Here is a 20,920-nt window from a genome sequence, read left to right as displayed (position 1 = left end):
TAAAAACGGCATGGGAATTCCCCACAGGGGAACCCCGAACCAAAATTTAAAAAAAAAATGACGTGGGGGGTCCCCCTAAATTCCATACCAGGCCCTTCAGGTCTGGTATGGATATTAAGGGGAACCCCGGCCAAAATTTAAAAAAAAAATGGCGTGGGGTCCCCCCTCAAAATCTATACCACACCCTTCAGGTCTGGTATGGATTTTAAGGGGAACCCTGCGCCAAAATTAAAAAAAAACAGCGTGGGGTCCCCCCAAAAATCCATACCAGACCCTTATCCGAGCATGCAACCTGGAAGGCAGTAGGAAAAGAGGGGGGGGATGAGAGAGCGCCCCCCCTCCTGAACCGTACCAGGCCACATGCCCTCAACATTGGGAGGGTGCTTTGGGGTAGCCCCCCAAAACACCTTGTCCCCATGTTGATGGGGACAAGGGCCTCATCCCCACAGCCCTTGCCCGGTGGTTGTGGGGGTCTGCGGGCAGGGGGCTTATCAGAATCTGGAAGCCCCCTTTAACAAGGGGACCCCCAGATCCCGGCCCTCCCCCCTGTGTGAAATGGTAAGGGTACAGGTAAGGGTAAAGTACCCCTACCATTTCACAAAAAAACTGACATAAATGTTAAAAATGACAAGAGACATTTGAGTTTTTGACAATTCCTTTATTTAAATGCCTCTTCTATCTTCTTTCTTCTATCTTCTATCTTCCTTCGGTTTCTTCCTCCATCTTCTTCTTCTTCTGGTTCTTCTGGTTCTTCCTCCGGTGTTCTCGGCCGGCATTTTCCTCCGCGGCGTCTTCTTATCTTCTTCTCCTCGGACCGCTCCGCATCCATGATGGGAGGCTCCCGCTGTGTGACGCTTCTCTCTTCATCTTTTTCTCTTCATCTTCTTTTCGGCCACTCCGCATCAATGATGGCATGGAGGGAGGCTTCCACTGTGTGACGCTTTTCCTCTTCTGACGGTTCTTAAATAATGGGGGGGCGGGGCCACCCGGTAATCCCGCCCCCCTCTGAGGCACGGGGACTTGATGGGGACTTCCCTGTGGCATTCCCCGTGACGTCAGAGGGGGCGGGGTCACCCGTTATGTAACCCCGCCCCTTATGACGTCACGGGGAATGCCACAGGGAAGTCCCCATCAAGTCCCCATGCGTCAGAGGACACATAAGAAGACGCCGCGGAGGAAGATGCCGGACGAAAACACCGGAGGAAGAACCAGAAGAACCAGAAGAACCAGAAGAAGATGGAGGAAGAAACCGAAGGAAGATAGAAGATAGAAGATAGAGGAAAGAAGATAGAAGAAAGAAGAAGCATTTAAATAAAGGAATTGTCAAAAACGGTCTCTTGAAATTTTTAACATTTTTGACAGTTTTTTTGTGAAATTGTAGGGGTACTTTTGTACCCCCTTACCATTTCACACAGGGGGAGGGCCAGGATCTGGGGGTCCCCTTGTTAAAAGGGGCTTCCAGATTCCGATAAGCCCCCGCCCGCAGACCCCCACAACCACCGGGCAAGGGTTGTGGGGATGAGGCCCTTGTCCCCATCAACAAGGTGTTTTGGGGGCTACCCCAAAGCACCCTCCCAATGTTGAGGGCATGTGGCCTGGTACGGTTCAGGAGGGAGGCCGCTCTCTCGTCTCCCCCTCTTTTCCTGCAGCCTGCCAGGTTGCATGCTCGGATAAGGGTCTGGTATAGATTTTTAGGGGGACCCCACGCCATTTTTTTTTTTTTATTTTGGCCGGGGTTCCCCTTAATATCCATACCAGACCTGAAGGGCCTGGTATGGAATTTAGGGGGGCCCCCCACGCCTTTATTTTTTTTTTTAATTTTGGTTCGGGGGTTCCCCTGTAGGGAATTCCCATGCCGTTTTTTTATCAATGAACTTTTATGTGTATTGTCAGACCGGCAATTAATTAATAGCAACAGTAGTTTTAAATGACTTTTTTTCCTTTGAAATGTAATTTTGCTGTCAGACTGTTCTAAACACGGGAAACATGCGCCCCTTTACAGACATACTATAGACACCCCCAGGTACGAAATTTAAAGGGATATTACACTTTTATTGTTTCACTTTAAGCATTATTAAAATCACAGCTCCCAAAAAAACGGCCGTTTTTAAAACTTTTTTTGTATTGATCCATGTCCCCTGGGGCAGGACCCAGGTCCTCAAACACTTTTTATGACAATAACTTGCATATAAGCTTTTAAAATTAGCACTTTTGATTATTCATGTTCGAGTCCCATAGACTTTAACGGTGTTCGCGTGTTCGAACAAATTTCCGACAACATTTGTGTGACCATATGTATGCAAGACAAGTTTGAGCCAACATCCTTTGGAAAAAAATCCACGGTTTTGTTGTCGGAAAATCCTATCGTGTGTACAGGGCATAAGCCCTTGTACACACAATACGAAAATCAGAAGGGAAAAGTCTGAAGATGAGCTCGGAATCATGGAACGGGCTGGAAGAGTTTGGTCATGTAAACTACCGTTTGTAATCTAAGATTAACATTCATGACGCGGCAGCTGATGAAATGTTGAAATTCAGTGCACATTCTCATCTTTTTTTAATGGGATAATAATGAAGCTGCTTTGCTGGCGATACTGATGTAGTTATTTGCGATCTGAAAATCGCGAATCAACGCTCACCAAACTTCTACTAACAGGAAATTAGCAGAAGGGGCCCAAAGGGTGGCGATTGAGAAGTGAACTTCCTCTTTATACTCTCATTTGCGGATAGTTAGCATGCTAGACAAAATCCTGTACACACGCTTTTGACAAAAATCATACGCTCAGTCGTCCGACAATCAAACCGCGTGTACGAGGCATAACACTGTTTTCTGTTGTGTTCTGAAGAGAGAGAGGGGAGGCTAAGAAGATGGATAGCAGCTAGGGCTGTATGCATACACCCAGAACAGATCTACCCTCCTATTTAGAAAGGGCTGACATAATGATGCCTAAAGTAAAACTGATAGTGAGTAATAAAGGGGTTCACACTATAGCGATTATTATTATTATACAGGATTTATATAGCGCCAACAGTTTACGCAGCGCTTTACAATATAAAAAGGAGACAATACAGTTATACAATACAATACAATAAAATACAAGAGGATTAAGAGGGCCCTGCTCAGAAGAGCTTACAATCTAATAGGGTGAGGCAGGTGGTACAAAAGGTTGTAACTGTGGTGAATGAGCTGATGGAAGTGGTAGAAGATTAGTTGGAGACATGATAGGCTTTCCTGAATAGATGAGTTTTCAGGGATCGCTTCAAGGTAGCAAGAGTAGGGGATAGCCGGACAGGTGGAGGTAGTGAGTTCCAGAGGATGGGAGAGGCTCAGGGGAAATCCTGGAGATGAGCATCGGAGGAGGAGACAAGAGAGCATGAGAGTAAGAGGTCTTGAGAAGAGCGAAGAGAACGATTTGGGTGATATTTGGTGACAAGATTGGTGATGTAGCTCGGGGCAGAGTTGTCAATGGCTTTGTATGTTGTGGTTAGTATTTTGAATTTAATTCGCTGGGTTATTGGGAGCCAGTGTAGGGATTGGAGGAAAGGGTTGGCAGACGCTGAGTGGTTGGTAAGGTGGATAAGTCTGGCAGCAGCATTCATGATAGACTGAAGAGGGGATAGCGTATGGAGAGGTAGGCCAATGAGAAGGGAGTTGTAATAGTCAAGGCGAAAGATAACAAGGGAGTGAATGAGGAGCTTGGTGGTTTCATTTGTTAAAAAGGAGCGATGTCAGACATTGCATGTGATTCGCACCGATTCACCATTTCACGATCTGGGGGTGTCATTAACTTTGTATTGACACCCGGATCAGTTTGCAGAAGGCAGTGTGAACCGCCGGTGATTCAGATGCGATGTGGGAACCCGCAAATGTTATATATTTCTTACCAGTCGTTAGATGTGGTGGCTGCATTCGTTTTCTTTTTTTCTTCATTAGTTTTATTTTGTTTTAAGGTTCCTTTCTCTCTGTTTTCACCTGGTAATGTGGCCAGTAACACACCTCCTATATTAGAGTGCCTTCACAGTAGACAAAGGAGCAACAGAGACACCTTTGGACAACAGCATTGGTAATCTAGGGGCAAGGTAGTCTTAAATGTGCTAGCAGAATTAGATACATTAAACAAATTGAACCCAAACTCCAGCTAATGTTTTATAAGCAGTTACAGCAACAGTTTTGATCCTTATGGGATAAAGGTTTTACATAAATAAATAAAAGATGATCATTCTAAGCACACCTGCAGTGTAAAATGGTTTGTCGCCAAACCTCTAACTGCTACATCTGCAGGGGATCAGAAGTCTGATCATTAGAGGAGACCCCACCGAGTTCACATACCAGCTCAAGAAGTAACCATTCTGTGCTCTCATCCCTAATGTAGTCAGTTTTTGATAGGAAAGCGAAGAGACTGGCAGGAACACCAGAGATTTCACACAAAGGAAGCAATACAAAGAGAACATGATACCTTTTCATACACGTACATGGTACAAAAGACAAATATCAGGAATATGAAATGTTGGGTTTACGTACCTTTTAAGCTTGGTTCTAGACCATCCAACTGTGGATTTCTACTTTAATATTGGGGCTATAGAAATAATTAGTATTGGTAAAGATTGCTGAATTTAAACATAATTCGTAAAAGCAAAATGTACTGATAATTTCTCTGTATCATTTTCTAGGTTTTCCATGTCAATGTAATATCAACTTTCCTTTTGATAAAACTTGTTGTACCTCACATCCAGAAACAAGGGTAATATTTTTTCTTTAACAATTCCACATGAAAACCAGTGGTTCACATATTTAGTTCATTACTAAAATGTATACATAGTAACTATTAAATACAACGGATTATCATATGATCATTATAAGTTTCCAGTAATATCCTCTCCTTTTATAACATTAACTATATTTTTCCAAATAATCTGTTTAAAAGAAATTAGCTTGTTATATTTTATTCAGTGCACGATTGCTTGGTCTGCCATTTTTAATTCTTTTGTGATATGAGTAATTTTTTTTTTTAACCAATTGCAAATATTTTTACCAGTAACAAAAATATAGTTACATTTATAGTATACATTTCTTAGGGATCATACATTTGTATGTGGCGTTGCACATAATACTCTGTTTTATTTAAATTAGGCGTGGATCAATAATAATCTGCTCTTCTATTTCTGGCTACGTACCTCATCCAGTAAGTTAATTAACCAATATGCTACAAATGTAGTGCATTTCACTGTAATTGTACTTAGAAGGGAATGATTTATAACTTTGTATACCAAAACATATGCAAAAGAGTGCACGTTCAAGGTAAACGGAAACAAAAATAGGATTTATTTCTTGTATATGACTGAATGATCAACTTTAAAGCAGAACTTTACCCATAATAACTTGATACAAAAATAATGTTCTTTAGCAAGGAACATACATTCCACATTAATAATTAGAAATATGCGGAACACCCCCCTGGTTCGGTTCACAGCAGAACTCCCAAACAGAGAAAAAGTTCTGGCCTGAACGGTGAACCCTATTAGTCTATGGGACCCGAACTTGAAAAATCAAAAGTCCTTATTTTGAAGGCTTATATGCAAGTTATTGGCCATAAAAAGGGGTATGGGGGTCCAGATACTGCCCTGGGGACATGTATCAATGCAAAACTTTTTTAACCACTTCAATACCAGACACTTCCCCCCCCTTCCTGCCCAAGCCAATTTTCAGCTTTCATCTCTGTCACTGTTTAAATGACAATTGCGCGATCACGCTACACTGTACCCAAACAACATTTGTATCATTTTGTTCCCACAAATAGAGCTTTCTTTTGGTGGTATTCTATCACCTCTGGGGTTTTTATTTTTTGCTAAACAAATAAAAAAATGCCTAAAATTTTGAAAAAAAAGTTTTTTCTTAGTTTCTGTTATAAAATTTTGTAAATAAGTAAGTTTACTCATTCACTGATGGGCACTGATAAGGCTGCACTGATGAGGTGGCACCAATGAGGTGGCACTGATGAGGCGGCACTGATGGGCACTGATATGAGACACTGATGGGCACTAATAGGCGGAACTGATGGGCACTGATAGATGACACTGATGGGCACTCATAGGCAGCACTGACTGGCACTTAAAGGCTGCACTGATAGGTACTTATGAGTGGCACTGATGGGCACTGATAGGCGGCACTGATGGGCACTGATAGGTGGGCACTGGTGGGCATGGATGGGCACTGATAGGTGGCACTGGACACTGATGAGTGGCACTGATGGACACTGTTAGATGGCACTGATGGGCATCACTGCTATGGAGGCACTGCCAGGTATTGCTGATAGGCACTGATTGCCATCATATGTGGGCACACATTGGCATCATATGTGGGCACACATTGGCATTGCTGATGGCCATGGGTGGCATACCTGGTGGTCATCAGTGATGGCCATCCCTGGTGGCCCTGGTGGCATCCCTGGTGGTCCTGGGTGGGCATCCTCGGGGGGCTGCACTGATAATCAATCAGCGCAGACCCCCCTGTCAGGAGAGCAGCCAATTGGCTCTCCTCTACTTGCGTCTGTCAGACGCATTTGAGGAAAAGCCGATACACAGCCCTTCCTGTTTACATCATGATCAGCTGTGATTGGAGACTCTTTATCGAGATCAGAGTTGCGGTGTGTCAAACTGAAACGTCATATGACGTCTGGTCAGGATAACAGAACCACTTTGCTGATGTCATATTGCTATATGGCAAGTGGCAAGTGGTTAAAAAAATATGAGATTAAGGTTTTTTTCAGGAGCAGCGATTTTAATGATGCTTAAAGTTAAACAATAAAAATTAAAAATTCATTTAAATTTAGTGCCTAGGTGGTCCCCTTAGTGTGCCTGTAAAGTGGCACATCTGTACCATGGATATAACCTACTGCAGCAAAACTGACATTTATACAGAGAAAATAAATTAATAGAATGACATTTAAGTTGCCGGCAACACAATACTATTTCCGGCAATAAAAAAATTACAAAAAAATTCAGGTCTAGTATGATTTTAAGGGGAATCCCATGCCAATTTTTTTTTTTTTTAAAATGGCATATGTTCCCCGTAAAATCCATACCAGTCTCTTATCCGAGCATGTAGCCCGGCAGGCCAGGAAGGGGGGGACAAGCGAATGCCCCCCTCCTGAACCATACCAGGCCACGTGCCATCAACACGGGGGGTGCTTTGAGTGGGGGGGTTGCCCCCCACCCCAAAGCACCTTGTCCCCATGTTGATGAGGAGAAGAGCCTCCTCCTGACAACTCTGGCAATGGTTGTACCATTTTTACTAAAGCCCAGAGCTCCTAAATAGCAGTGCATTTTTAGGCTGCTAGCAGATTGTCATCTAGTGGCTCTGATTTTCAGCACAATGCCAAAAAATGCCAAAAATGGAGAGCAACTGAGCATGTACAGAGGAGGGTCAGGCTGGATTTACATATGCGGGTCTGGTTTGTGTGCAGAGTCCAGTGCAGTTTCCATTCAGCGGTTCAGGTGTGACTCAGGTGTGAATTTGACACTTACATCGCACCTGAACCAAACTGAAAAAACGCACAGGACCCTTTTTTAATTCCCACTGAAACCAGCCCGGATATATGTGAACTGGCTCCATTGAAAGCCGGTCTGGTTCACATGTTATGTGAATTAGATGCAGTTCAAAACTTATTTGACTCCCATATTTGTGAACTGAGCCTTAGACAGTGTATTACTGGATCTTACACAGTACAAGAACGTATTTTTATGTTTTACATAGCTATACCTACAAAAACAGCCAGCCTGAAGTGATCTAGCAGGACTTAATTTTCTAAATAAAGTTCCACTATTTAAATTAAATATATAACAAACATGTTGCATTCCTTTTCTAAAACAAATTTTTTTAAGTTGACAAATTGGCTTAGGCGTTCCGTTTGTTTTCCTTTAAAGTGGTTGTAAAGGCTGAAGGTTTTTTACCTTCATGCATTCTATGCATTCTATGCATAAAGGTAAAAAACCTTCAGTGTGCAATTAAAAAAACAATAAACTAAACTAGTCATTGCACTTGCATGCAACCTACTACCATTAGTCCAATGACCAAAGTTTAAAGTAAAGTCCAACCTCTAAACAGCTAAAAAGGTAATAGCCCGAGTCTTGCAGTTCTCTAAGAATTAAGAATGCATACTTGAATAGATTTTATTTTTTTTTAATAGAGTTTGATATCACTTCTACTTTATTTGCTAAGCTCTGAGGGAAATCCCCTTGCAAAGTGCAACTTCCCTTGCAAGTGAACAGTCTATTTCCCTCTATTAAATCAACTCCACAGGGGAATTTTATAAAACTTGTGGACCCCTACCAAATTGGCTATGTGTTACTATATTCTCAGAATCTCTGCCATGACTTCTAAAACTACTACTCTCAGAATCCCTCCCAGGAATTTCAGAATTCCTGTTAAAACTTTCAGAACTCCTTCCAGGATTCCCAGAACCCCTGCCAGGGCTTCCAACAGGACCTTCATAATCACTGCCAGGACTTGGATTAATAATCACAGAATCCCTGTCAGAACTTTCAGATTTCCCTGAAATAACACTGGGCATATCCTATAACTAGAAAGGGTATATAAGCAGCAGCTTCTGAAATGGCTGGCGCTGTGTCTTCTCTCAAGGTTCTTGTCACAAGGAGCTATAAGCCCAGCTTCACATTGCTGCAGGTTAGAAATCGTGCAAGTTCAGCTGAACTCACACGATTTCAACCCGGCAATGCAGTCCGACTTCAAGGGTGATTTGACAGACACCTGTGCGGGTTCCTGCACCGATGTCTATTGAAATCACACCAGAAGTCGCCAAAAGTAGTACAGGAACTACTTTTGGAAATTGGTGGGGCACCACAAAGTCAGCGTCGCACAGTTCCGGATGGTGCTAGCCGGCAATAGCCGCCGATTTGGCATGTAATTTGACATGTCAGATCGCATGCCAAATCGGACCAATGTGAACCTAGGCTTATACTTAGCTGTGGATTTGCCTAACTATTGTTGACCCACATTACCCTTACTTCTCCCTTGGCTGCTGCCCAACATGACCCCTGCTTTGACCTTTTGCCTGGACATAGACTGCTCTCTTGCTTGCCGCCTGCTTCGATCATTTGCCTGGACATTGGTTGCACTCTTGCCTGCCCCTTGCGTTGACATCAGCTTGAACATGGACAACTCTCTGGCCTGTCATCTGCTTAGACCTCTGGTTGAAAATTATTTGGTGTCTCCTCGATCTAGATTTCCATTGGTACGTGTTCCCCATTGTAGTGCCACGCTCCTTGTATGTTTTTTTCAAAGGTGTAAATTCGACCTTAAAAAGGTCAAAAAAATAACAAGATTCGACTTTCATAGATTTCAATGGGGCTATGTTCAGGGTATGTGGATCATCAATTGTTCCCCGAACTTGCAGCAAATCAAACTTTGGTTGGTTCACTCATCACTACTGACAAGCAATAACAAAATAAAACAGTTACAGTGTTCATTCAGACTGAATGGTAAAAAATGTATAATTTGCAATTAAAACAAAAAATAATTTTCCTGACAGACTCCATGGCAGTCTACATGTGGGTTAACCCCGCCTTCTCTCCAATACTATAGGACACCATTCCCATAAATTTGAGCTCACAGCCAGAGACTGTGTTCCTTTTTTGTCCCCCTCTATGGACCTACATTGTGTGCACTCACATTTGCTCGTAAGGCATCCAGTTGGGATGACTCCTGAGTCCGGCATACAGTATCTCACAAAAGTGAGTACACCCCTCACACTTTTGTAAATATTTTATTATATCTTTTCATGTGATAACACTGAAGAAACAACACTTTGCTACGATGTAAAGTAGTTAGTGTACAGCTTATATAACAGTGTAAATTTGCTGTTCCCTCAAAATAACTCAACACACAGCCATTAATGTCTAAACTGCTGGCAACAAAAGTGAGTACACCCCTAAGTGAAAATGTCCAAATTGGCCCCAATTAGCCCCCCCGGTGTCATGTGACTCGTTAGTGTTACAAGGTCTCAGGTGTGAATGGGGAGCAGGTGTGTTAAATTTGGTGTTATCGCTCTCACTCTCTCATACTGGTCACTGGAAGTTCAACATGTTACCTTATGCCAAGGAACTCTCTAAGGATCTGAAAAAAAGACTTGTTGCTCTACATAAAGATGGCCTAGACTATAAGAAAATTGCCAAGACCCTGAAACTGATCTGCAGCACGGTGGCCAAGACCATACAGCAGCTTAACAGGACAGCTTCCACTCAGAACAGGCCTCACCATGGTCGACCAAAGAAGTTGAGTGCATGTGCTCAGCGTCATATCCAGAGGTTGTCTTTGGGAAATAGACGTATGAGTGCTGCCAGCATTGCTGCAGAGGTTGAAAGAGTGGGGGGTCAGCCTGTCAGTGCTCAGACCATACACCGCACACTGCATCAAATTGGTCTGCATGCCTGTTGTCCCAGAAGGTCTTCTAAAGATGATGTAGAAGAAAGACCGCAAACAGTTTGCTGAAGAAAAGCTACTATGGACTATGGACATGGATTACTGGAACCATGTCCTGTGGTCTGATGTGACCAAGATAAACTTATTTGGTTCAGATTGTCAAGCGTGTGTGGCAGAAACCAGGTACAAGGACAAGTGTGTCTTGCCTACAGTCAAGCATGATGGTGAGTATTATGGTCTGGGGCTGCATAAGTGCTGCTGGCACTAGGGAGCTACTGTTCATTGAGGGAACCATGAATACCAACATGTACTGTGACATACTGAAGCAGAGCATGGTCTCCTCCCTTCGAGACTGGGCAGCAAGGCAGTATTCCAACATGATAACGACTCCAAACACACCTCCAAGACGACCACTGCCTTGCTAAAGAATCTGAGGATAAAGGTGATGGACTGGCTAAGCATGTCTCCAGACCTAAACCCTATTGAGCATCTGTGGGGCATGCTCAAACGGAAGGTGGAGGAGTGCAAGGTCTCTAACATCCACCAGCTCAGTGATGTCATCATGGAGGATTGGAAGACTCAACCTCTGAAGCTCTGGTGAACTGCATGCCCAAGAGGGTTAAGGCAGTGCTGGAAAATAATGGTGGTCAAACAAAATATTGACACTTTGGGCCCAATTTGGACATTAGACATCAATGGCTGTGTGTTGAGTTATTTTGAATAGACAGAAAATCGACACTGTTATACAAGCTGTACACTCACTACTTTACATTGTAGCAAAGTGTAATTTCTTCAGTGTTGTCACATGAAAAGATATAATAAAATATTTACAAAAATGTGAGGGGGTATACTCACTTTTGTGAGATACTGTACCAATTATGCAGTGCAAGCCCAGGGCCCAGACATGGGCGGGCGAGTGGCTTTCAGGCACAGGATACCCCAGTGGTGAAGGGGAGGCTGCCTGCGTATGCCCAGGATGGACGTCTAGCAAGTGCAAGTGGTAAGGTCTGGCATCGTTATCCTACATGGCAGCCGTTTATGCTTTTTTATGTCACTCTTTTGTCTCTCTCCCTTGGCTAGCCTTTCGGCCTCTCATGGCGCCCAGAATGCTCCTGAGTTCCAGGACGCCACATACTTCTGAGCGTCTGCGCATGCACGAGACCTCAGTGACACCGAGGCTTGGTTTGCACATGTGCAGCTTGGCAGAGCGCCCAGCAGCCACACAGGCACCATTCGGCCACTCTCTACAGCGCAGGCACGAGGAGGGGGGAGGCGGTAACATAATTGGGATGGGGATTTTAAAAAGCTGTCTGCCCCTGTCAGTTTGGGAACCCCTGTGAGCAGTGAGCAGTGAGCGGCAGCTTCCCCAAGCCCAGGATCACACAGTACAAAGTAAGCCTCAGCCTAGGACCTCATTACCGAGTGACCTTCTTAAAGGGAAAGTCACAAAGTAAAAAAAAAAATGTTTCTTTTGTTGCTTTTCTCCCTGGCTTATCCTAAGTTATCTGAGTGCTGCCCTAAGGCTATGTGATTCCTTCTTTTTTGGATTGATGTCCCGTCCAAGGTGCCATGGACAGGTCACCGCCTCAGTGGAGCCAGCCCTCATGCACAAGGTACGTGGAGATGAGGGGGAGGGGCCGAGATTGTTCACGATTAGAAAAAAATGCATCAACACCAGACTTCGCATTTCCTCTTTTCCTTTTTCTTCCAGCCCCTTCATGTCAGCCCGACAAATCTGGGTCCAAGAAGACAGGCCGTAACATCACCACTCATCATCCAGGTCCAGACGTGACTTTCCGTCCAGGACCCACCAGCAGAGGAGATGTTCCCATTCCTCCTCCAGACACCGCACCTACCACCATGACAGCCGCTCTTATCACAGGAGTGGGTTACAACTCGCACACGGAGCCGGTCCACCACTCTATCTGGCTCCCTGGCTGATGAGGCCCAGGAGGATCCTTGGCCATACCAGCCTTATAACGCATCTGCCGGGTCTTCAGACAGTGAGTTGGAGGGAGATAAATTTGTCAGAAGCTTCGACTTCGCTCTTGTTTCTCCACTAATTAAAGCGGTCAAAGAGACCCTTAAGTGGGAAGATTCCACTCCCCGGCTAAGCAAAGGAAGTTCTTTAAACACCTGGGGAAGGAATTTCCCGCTCCTTTCAGAATTTAAAGATATCATTGATGAGGAGTGGGGCAAGGTAGATAAGAAGACTTCTATGTCAAGCAAAATCTCCAGATTATACCCCTTCAAGGCAGAGGAAGTGAAACATCTGGAAACGCTCCTCTCGTAGATGCAGCACTGATGCGACTGGCCAAACATGTCACTCTTCCCTTAGAGGATGCTGTATCCTTCAAGGACAGGCTCAAGACGAAAATAGACAAAGACCTCAAGAGAATTTACAGGCTAGCCAGTATGGCTTGCAATCCCGCCTTGGCCCTCAAGGCCATGTGCAAGGCTATGGAAGCCTGGACAGAAAATGTGGACTCCGTGCTCAAGGGTGTTTCAGAAGAACTAGCCAGGGGCTCAGCAGTCAAGGAATTGAAGCTGGCAACGGCCTTTCTTGGGGAGGCTTCTATCGAACTGATCCGCCTGTTAGCCCGGACTATGCTATCCTCGGTCATGGCTAAGTGGGCCCTATGATTGCGCGCTTGGCTCGCTGTTCCAGCATCTAAGCAGACCTGGTGTAGGATCCCTTTTGAAGGGCCCTCATTGTTTAGTAAAAGGCTGGATAGTGCCATAACCGGGGCCACAGGTGGGAAGTCAGGCATCTTGCCCCAGGATAGGTGTCTGCTCAGCCAGAAGAGCCAGAGAAGACACAGTACGGAGCATTCAAAAGAAGCACGCTCTTATAGGCCCGGCTGGGATTTCAGAAGGAATTGGAATAGAGGCCAAACATCCTTCCAAACGCTCGCTAAAAGCCTGGGGGTCAGTGGACATGAGCCAGCTAAGTCGTTTTGAGATTGGGCCCGCCCAGGTGGGTCGGGTGGGGTGCGTCTGCTTCTCTTCCGGCATGTCTGGGTTTAGATTTATTTCTACCCTGCTACCACGATCAGAAGAAATGAAGCAGGTGTTACTGACCTACGTGTACTCGCTGATAGCACAGGGAGCCGTGGTGCCTGTCCCAAAAGGCAAAGAGTTCCAGGAGGTATACTTCCCTCTCTTCTTAGTGCAAAATGAAAATGGTTCATGCCACCGTTAGACCTAACCTAAACCTAACTTACCTAAGCAAGTTTATAAAATACGAAAGATTCAAAATAGAGATTCTGTCTACCATCCAACAAGCCATGCAGCCAGGTGATTGGCTAATCTCAATCGACTTAAAAAATGCCTATTTCCACGTGTCTGTAGCAGAAGAGTTCTGCAAATACCTCAGGGTCGGGCAAGAACATCTACAGTTCACCTGCCTCCCTTTCGGGCTGACAACCTTACCCCTAGTCTTTTCGAAAGTTCTTCTGGCCGTGGTGGCCCTGATCAGAACAAAAGGGTTACGGTTGTACCACTATTTCGACGACCTCCTGCTACTATCCCAGGACAAGGAGCAGCTGCTGATCCACAGGGAGCAGGTTATCACCACACTGCTCAAATTTGGTTGGCTCCTAAACCTGGAGAATAGCCACCTGGAACCAGTTCAGTGCCTGATATACCTAGGGGCCCAGTTCGACATGGTGGAAAGTACCATCTCTCTCCCAGTGGAGAAGACCCCAATCATACGAGAGAGAATATCACAGGCTTTGAGCTCCTCACTGATACAAAAAAGATGCCACTTGCTCCCATCTATAGCTGGCTATAGCAGTAAGAAGCATTGGAAGGCTAGCAACAGGTACAAAGAAAGCCAATGATAAATCCAAGGGAAAAAACAAGCTTAACTAACCACCAGCCCGCAGTTAACCAAATAACCTAAGCCACAGAGCCTCGTCAAGGCACCCTGGTATCTGTAGTCCACAGATACCAGGGTGACTTGATGAGGCTCTGTGGCTTACGCATGCATTTGCAAATGTGTGCAGACTAAACCCCTGCTTTTAACACATACTGATAGACAGGTTATTTGGTTGTTTGTGGGCTGGTGGTAAGTTAAGCTTGGTTTTTCCCTTGGACTTATCCTTGGCCTTCTTTGTACCCTTTATGTTCCTCACGCCTGAGGCCCTTTACAGTGCCTATAAATTATTGGCACAATGGTCTCTACGACCCCCATGGTCAAATGGTCTCTGTGGAGGTTACGCCCTTTCCAGACAGGGTTTTTCCAGCAATGAAACTCAGGGGACAGCAATCAATCCATTCACATAACATCAGTAATGAGGAACAGCCTCTTCTGGTGGCTTCAGTGCAGAAATCTGCTCACGTGCCATTCCATTGCCCCATCTCATGGGTCATGGTCATGACCGATGCCAGCGGTGCTGGATGGGGAGCCCTTTTCAGGTCAGAACTTGCACAAGGCGCAGTGCAGAGAGGGAGGAGTCTAGCAATGCACATGTTCTGAACCAGAGCACGTAGTGGGAGAACCTGGTCTCTTACCCAGATCCATGGACAAAACATGTCCGCCCAACCCACCTGATCCACCCGATCCACCCGATTAGCCACCCACCTCGCACCATCCCCTTTCACTGTATCGGATCAGATCCGTCCCGGCCACTCCAATTGGGGTAGTAGCTTGCTTGCAGGAGCGTCTGAGTTGTGGGGTCCATTTCCCAGCAGTGGGAGAGGAGACGAGACCAGCTGGAACTCTCCCCCCATCAGCACACCAGCATACCGGCCGATTACCCCTTTGTATAGGGGCATAGGTATGGGAACAGTGTGTGACTGTCACACCGAGAGAGACGGACCTCCCACCTCCTCCAAACATTATCCCGCTGGGCAGCCAAGCATTGATGGAGCAGCGGCAGAGGAAATATCATCAGAAGAGGAGGACTCCGAAGAGCCCTGATCATCGGGGGGAGTCCTGAGCTCATGGGGAGAGCTGAGTGGACCCCCGGCGTCCGCCCGGAGGGAAGAGGAGACAGGGGGATACCGAGGCGGCTACTCTTCCACTACTCAACGGCCTTGTTGTCTGAGAAAACAGGAAAGCAGGAAAATCAAGGAAAACAAGCATCCTTAAAGGTAACATAACCTACAGTTATAGAAAGCCAAAGAGACTGAACTGGACATTTGAACTGAATCAACAACGTATGCGGGTGGTAAGTACTGCAAAAATAAAAAATTGCGTCCACAATACATGTGTTTCATGAAAGAAAACTTTTGACATCGTAGCATTTTAGACCTAGTAAATAAAGAGACACTATTATGAATTATAAATAGACGGTGGGGATAACTGTTGTCATAAACTGATAAACTGATAAATTGATAAAAACCTGGATTTCACGGGATCACGCAACATACCCCTAAAAATCTACATAGCCTGTCTACCCCTAAAATATACATAGACAGTATATGACTGGACTCAGCAGAGGAATAAAGGTCAAAAACTCCTAGAGAGGAAAAGGATAAGAGCTGAAGGGACCCCTACCTATTTACTTAAGCATTTACTTACACATAACTATGCAAATAGAGTAAAATGAAAAACTCACCACCCCACTAATGTATACTAGTTGAGAGTGCATACCTTTATAACTTAACGGATAAGAAATCAAGGTCAATAATTTAAAAGCGTGGAAGAGGATAAATAATTGGGGAAAAACATGAGGGGTAAGGCAGCAAGAGGAGGATTGACCCCTAAATCACCCTGTTTAAGCCTGACACCTAGCCCAGGCCCAATGAATAAATTTGACACTCAAGAAGGAATTGTAGAGAAGCAATTAATGGAAAAACAGCAAACTACTAAGGGCGGGCAGCAGGAGGGTAAGGAGAAGAAGAAGGAAAAGAACAAGGTTCAAAATAAAACAGTTATAGAGACTGATACACTATCAGAATCCAGAATAGAACAAGAATCAGATACAGAGCGCGACACAGAGAGTGAACCAAGGGGAGAAAAGGAACACCAAAATAAAGTCCCTTTACCAACAAAAATGGAAATGGAATCCATGTTTGCAGCCTTGGAAAAATCGTTAAAAGCTGAAATGGAGAGAATACATAAAAACCTTGGCCATATCCTTGAACAAGTTGAAGATGTGGAAAAAAACGCAAATCAACAGTATTACCATAGGAATATAAGAAGGAGAAATTTAATCCATTATAAAAGAGTGCAACAAGAACAAGCTTATAAATTAGAGGATCAAGAGAATAGGGACAGAAGAAAGAACTTAAGGATACGCGGTGTTTCAGACTCCTCTCAGTATGAAGACTTAACAGATGTGTATGTGAACTGATTTCCCACAAAAAGTGTTGTATATATTCAGAATGGAATGTATAATGCGCTAATATTAACCTCCCAATATAACACGGTGTGATCTCTTAATGATTGATCAGTGAATCATGTGCAAAATATTCAAATGGAGCCTTTTATAAATAACATAACATCCTTCACCATAACAAAATCCTATAACTAAATAACATGTGATAATAAATTATTGAACACAATTAAAAAGAGAAAAATAAAGATGAGAAATATTAATGTAATGAACCACAGTGCACAGGTATCTCAATAGAACAGCATACTGCTGTGAAAAAATATAACGTCTTTGGTGATTTGATGAAAAATGAGTAATCCCCAGTGATAGCTGGCTTGCTCATATATTCAGCTGCTCATTAGCATGGACTGGCTCCTGGCTTTCAAAGAACTTCCGCAGTATGAAACAACAAAAAAAAAAAAGACCATTGCGCAGGCAGTATGATATGTAATCCCTATATATTAAGGGTAAAGATTCACTCACACTTTTCAGCAGAATAAATCGCATATGGTAAGGTCAGTTGCATACAGCTAACAGCTGGGATCTCCTCACACGCCAACAGTGTACACACAGCACTGCTCGTCACTGGCTCCTCCCGACCGGTTCCATCACTAGACATGTGACTTTTTCAAAGGTGACCATGTGACGACCTTGCTTAGTATTTATAGTGTGCATGCCAGTTGCCATAGTGACCAGGGAGTGTAATGCATCATCATGCCGCTATATGCGTTCTGCACTACATTCAAACAACATAATATCCATACAAAGTAACAATTTAATACATATAGATACATCATTTTTACAATAAAACATACAGTATATTTAAAAACATAAATTGCAACTCTACCTTAACCACTTCAGCCCCGGAAGGATTTACCCCCTTCCTGACCAGAGCACTTTTTACAATTTGGCACTGCATCGCTTTAACTGCTAATTGCGCGGTCATGCAATGCTGTACCCAAACGAAATTTGCGTCCTTTTCTTCCCACAAATAGAGCTTTCTTTTGATGGTATTTGATCACCTCTGCGGTTTTTATTTTTTGCGCTATAAACGTAAAAAGACCGAAAATTTTGAAAAAAAATTATATTTTCTACTTTTTGTTATAAAAAAAATCCAATAAACTCAATTTTAGTCATACATTTAGGCCAAAATGTATTCGGCCACATGTCTTTGGTAAAAAAAATGTCAATAAGCGTATATTTATTGGTTTGCGCAAAAGTTATAGCGTCTACAAGCTAGGGTATATTTTCTGGAATTTACACAGCTTTTAGTTTATGACTGCCTATGTCATTTCTTGAGGTGCTAAAATGGCAGGGCAGTACAAAACCCCCCCAAATGACCCCATTTTGGAAAGTAGACACCCCAAGGAAATTGCTGAGAGGCATGTTGAGCCCATTGAATATTAATTTTTTTTGTCCCAAGTGATTGAATAATGACAAAAAAAAAAAAAAATACAAAAGTTGTCACTAAATGATATATTGCTCCCACAGGCCATGGGCATATGTGGAATTGCACCCCAAAATACATTCAGCTGCTTCTCCTGAGTACGGGGATACCACATGTGTGGGACTTTTTGGGAGCCTAGCCGCGTACAGGGCCCCGAAAACCAATCACCGCCTTTAGGATTTCTAAGGGCGTAAATTTTTGATTTCACTCCTCACTACCTATCACAGTTTTGAAGGCCATAAAATGCCCAGATGGCACAAAACCCCCCAAAATGACCCCATTTTGGAAAGTAGACACCCCAAGCTATTAGCTGAGAGGCATGTTGAGTCCATGGAATATTTTATATTTTGACACAAGTTGCGGGAAAGTGACAATTCTTTTTTTTTTTTGCACAAAGTTGTCACTAAATGATATATTGCTCACACAGGCCATGGGCATATGTGGAATTGCACCCCAAAATACATTTAGCTACTTCTCCTGAGTATGGTGATACCACATGTGTGGGACTTTTTGGAAGCCTAGCCGCGTACGGGGCCCCGAAAATCAAGCACTGCCTTCAGGATTTTTAAGGTCGTAAATATTTGATTTCACTTCTCACTACCTATCACAGTTTTTAAGGCCATAAAATGCCCAGATGGCACAACCCCCCCCCCCCCAAATGACCCAATTTTAGAAAGTAGACACCCCAAGCTATTTGCTGAGAGGCATGGTGAGTATTTTGCAGCTCTCATTTGTTTTTGAAAATGAAGAAAGACAAGAAAAAACTTTTTTTTTTCTTTTTTCAATTTTCAAAACTTTGTGACAAAAATTGAGGCCTGCAAAATACTCACTATACCTCTCAGCAAATAGCTTGGGATGTCTACTTTCCAAAATAGGGTCATTTGGGGGGGGGGTTTGTGCCACCTGGGCATTCCATGGCCTCCGAAACTGTGATAGGCAGTGAAGAGTGAAATCAAAAATTTACGCCCTTAGAAAGCCTGAAGGCGGTGCTTGGTTTTTGGGGTCCCGTACGCAGCTAGGCTCCCAAAAAGTCTCACACATGTGGTATCCCCGTACTCAGGAGAAGCAACAGAATGTATTTTGGGGTGTAATTTCACATATTCCCATGGCATGTTTGAGCAATATATCAATTAGTGACAACTTTGTGCAAAAAAAAAAAAAAAATGTGTCTTTTTCCCGCAACTTGTGTCACAATATAAAATATTCCATGGACTCGACGTGCCTCTCAGCAAATAGCTTGGGGTGTCTACTTTCCAAAATGGGGTCATTTTGGGGGGTTTTGAACTGTCCTGGCATTTTATGCACAACATTTAGAAGCTTATGTCACACATCACCCACTCTTCTAACCACTTGAAGACAAAGCCCTTTCTGACACTTTTTGTTTACATGAAAAAATTATTTTTTTTGCAAGAAAATTACTTTGAACCCCCAAACATTATATATTTTTTGAAGCAAATGTCCTACAGATTAAAATGGTGGGTGTTTCATTTTTTTTTTCACAGAGTATTTGCGCAGCGATTTTTCAAACGCATTTTTTGGGGAAAAAACACACTTTTTTTAATTTTAATGCACTAAAACACACTATATTGCCCAAATGTTTGATGAAATCAAAAAGATGATCTTAGGCCAAAGTACATGGATACCAAACATGACATGCTTTAAAATTGCGCACAAACGTGCAGTGGCAACAAAATATATACATTTTTAAAAGCCTTTAAAAGCCTTTACAGGTTACCACTTTAGATTTACAGAGGAGGTCTACTGCTAAAATTACTGCCCTTGATCTGACCTTCGCGGTGATACCTCACATGCATGGTGCAATTGCTGTTTACATTTGACGCCAGACCGACGCTTGCGTTCGCCTTAGCGCGAGAGCAGGGGGGGGACAGGGGTGCTTTTTTTTTTTTTTGCTTTTTTATCTTACTTTTAAACTGTTCCTTTCATTTTTTTTTTTTTTGTTAATCATTTTTATTGTTATCTCAGGGAATGTAAATATCCCCTATGATAGCAATAGGTAGTGACAGGTACTCTTTTTTGAAAAAATTGGGGTCTATTAGACCCTAGATCTCTCCTCTGCCCTCAAAGCATCTGACCACACCAAGATCGGTGTGATAAAATGCTTTCCCAATTTCCCAATGGCGCTGTTTACATCCGGCGAAATCTAAGTCATGAAATGCTCGTAGCTTCCGGTTTCTTAGGCCATAGAGATGTTTGGAGCCACTCTGGTCTCTGATCAGCTCTATGGTCAGCTGGCTGAATCACCGGCTGCATTCTCAGGTTCCCTGTTGAGACAGGAGAGCCAGAGAAAAACACGGAAGACGGTGGGGGGGGCATTCCCTCCCACTGCTTGTAAAAGCAGTCTAGAGGCTAATTAGCCACTAGGATTGCTTTTACATGAAAGCCGACCTCTGGCTGAAAAGAATGATACCAAGATGATACCTAAACCTGCAGGCATCATTCTGGTATAACCACTCAAAGTCGTGAATGGCGTACCTGAAGACAAAAAAATGGTTAGCAATAAAACACAGTAAACGGTAAAGTATAAAAAATTGCATACCTGAAAAGAAAACGTGATAAAACATAATAACAATAAAACATTGCAGAATAGAATACAGTAAAAAAGAGCAGAACAATAGAGAGAGAATAGAGAGAGAGAGAGAACAATGAAACGACAACTATTATATTTTATTTTATATATATATATTTTTTTTT

At 43.5% G+C, this 20,920-nt stretch overlaps 1 pseudogene; it reads left to right on the top strand.

Annotated features, from left to right (window-relative positions):
* Positions 1 to 20,920, top strand: part of LOC141143797 (dehydrogenase/reductase SDR family member 4-like) — a 147,963-nt pseudogene that overhangs the window by 67,770 nt on the left and 59,273 nt on the right.

The sequence above is a fragment of the Aquarana catesbeiana genome, linkage group LG01 (genome assembly GCF_042186555.1).
Source record: "Aquarana catesbeiana isolate 2022-GZ linkage group LG01, ASM4218655v1, whole genome shotgun sequence".
Taxonomy (NCBI): Eukaryota; Metazoa; Chordata; class Amphibia; order Anura; family Ranidae; genus Aquarana; species Aquarana catesbeiana.
The sequence above is the reverse complement of the archived record's forward strand: the minus strand, read 5'-3'. Positions and strand labels throughout refer to the sequence as shown.